The sequence below is a fragment of the Penaeus japonicus genome, unplaced genomic scaffold, assembly GCF_977035675.1.
Source record: "Penaeus japonicus unplaced genomic scaffold, GWHDUDI00000001_assembly GWHDUDI00000020, whole genome shotgun sequence".
Classification (NCBI taxonomy): domain Eukaryota; kingdom Metazoa; phylum Arthropoda; class Malacostraca; order Decapoda; family Penaeidae; genus Penaeus; species Penaeus japonicus.
The window spans coordinates 23,523,366-23,525,975 of record NW_028234422.1 but is presented as its reverse complement, the minus strand read 5'-3'; the positions used below and the strand labels follow the sequence as shown (position 1 = coordinate 23,525,975).

At 38.2% G+C, this 2,610-nt stretch overlaps 1 pseudogene; it reads right to left on the bottom strand.

The window, feature by feature from the left end:
- Nucleotides 1-1,064: 1,064 nt before the first annotated feature.
- Nucleotides 1,065-2,610, bottom strand: LOC147469656 (uncharacterized; annotated as a pseudogene).

Sequence of the window (2,610 nt, the reverse complement as noted above, 5' to 3'; positions counted from 1 at the left end):
CATACATGTATATACACATATACATACATGTATATACACATATACATACATGTATATACACATATACATACATGTATATACACATATACATACATGTATATACACATATACATACATGTATATAACATATACATACATATACATACATGTATATACATTATACATCAAATATACATCCATGTATATACATATACATACATATATTATACCATATATCATACATATATATACATATACATACATAAATATACATTAATACATACATAAAATATACATATACATTACATAAATATATGTATTTATAATACATATAAAGATATATTTTCATATTAATATATATATTACACACATATATATATATATATATATATATATATATATATATATATATGTATATACATGTATATATATACATGTATTTTATATACATGTATATATATACATGTATATATATACATGTGTATATATACATGTATATATATAAATGTATATATATACATGTATATATATAAATGTATATATATACATATATATATAAATATATACATATATATACATATATATATGATAGATAGATAGGATAAATAAATAGATAGATATAGATATAGATATATGTGTATATGTATAGATATATGTATATATATACATATATATGTATATACATATATATATATATATATATATATATATATATATATATATGTATATATATCTACATATATGTATATATATGTATATATAAATAGCTAAATTTTCTGGATGTTACTAATACCGCAAAAGTGGTATTGATGGATTCCTCTCAACCTCTTCTATTCATATATAGTGAATATAATGCGCGATTCCACCCCTGGACCCCACAATCTGGGTCCCGATAGTAGGGGAAGGCATGGAGTAGATCAGGGAAATTGCGGGGTAAAATATGATTTCTGGGCATGTTGGACCCCTCATTTCTAAAAGAACTTCAAATTACTTATGATACATAATTAGTTCTGTAAATGGATTTAGCTCGTTACTTACCTGCGAGATGTGTTGGAGGTTGCCTGATGTAGCTGGCTGGAGGGAGCCTATGCCGGCGGGTACAGAGGTGCCGCGGCACGCAGGAAGTGATGGAGACGGATGTTCAAATCCTTAAAATGCATGAGGAACATGCATCGTGACAGGTATCCAATGAAGCGTTTCTTCCTGCGGCCACACAACGGCACCTTCCTCTTCGCCTCCCTCCACTGCCTCTCGATGGCATTGGTGTGGGCGAGAGTGTCGGGATCTACAAAGTATTAAGTGTGACTGACGGTCAGGTGTCTGTATCCCTCGTGAGAGAGACAGTTGTAGGCTTTCCAGCAGTCGGAGATGATGATCGACCCCGGGGCGGGTCAACCCGTTCCCTGATCCCTGCAAGGAGACTCTCGCTGGTCCGATCTCCCGGGACGAGGAAAAGAGCGTGTTTCTCTGCAGATCCCGCCGAAAACCCACTGGCCTTCAATCAGTCTTCCAACGTTGTATTTGCGGCGCCCGAACTTATTCTTGTCTATTTCAATTATATTTCCAGGGCCCCCGATGACACCCTGCTGGTCAAGGGCCCAGTGAACCACTACCTCCCGGCAGAAACTGGACCAGTCGAACTGTGAAACACTCCCGGACGAAGTAGTTCACAAAGACCAGCAAGGTTTCAACATCGAGATGTACTCGCTCGAAAAAGGAGCCCTTAAACACCGAGGCAGTCCAGCCTTTTTTTTTTTTTCTTTCTTTTTTTTTTTTGTCTCCTGGCCGCCACGGTCTTGTCTTATCGGAACTGCTTCCGCCGCGGGTCATAACGTATGGCCTGACTGCAGCGGCCGCAGTTCCTTTCATGACGGACAAGACCGTGTTGAGAACACACCTACATGAGGCGATCGTTATTTCCGCACAGATCGCGAACAAAGTGATAGAATGACCAGGAGCACCCCATACACTGTGCCATGATGACAGCAACTGAGACTTCAATGCTGGCACTCGAAGTACTGCGTATGAGCGGCCTCCGGATAGGAAATTAGAACCGATAATGACGTGACAACTCAATAGAGGGCACTTTATAATTATACTGTAAACAATGGGGAATATTGCGCCATCTATTGAGAGAACATAACAGCGCATGTAGGTAATTTATTGGGGGTTCCCAGTCCACAGCTTGTCGATAGCCGTAAATACGTAAACGCAACCATGTTTGAATTTCAGGGCCAGGATGGTGGTTTTCGAGGTATTTTGCACAAGGTATGTTGCACGAAGTGCCCTGAATAGCCCCTTCTTGGCTAGGCCTTAATTCAAAACTAGGCAAAGTTAGGTAATTGGTTTAAGATTTTGCATACGAAGTATGCCCCTAAATAAGTATCACGAGGTAGCACGAAGTGCCTTAAAAAAGGGGACCCAGATTGTGGGTGGAATTATATCATTATAGCATTATATCCACTATATGTGAATAGCAGAGGTTGAGAGGAATCCGACGACGACGACGAGATAAGAGTTATTAACGAATCGAAACCCATGGATTTGCCAGGAGCTATAGTGTCCTGACTTATGGAATTCGAAGATTTCAACAAAGTGGTTAGGGAGACTACTTGGTGTGGCTGCATTCAT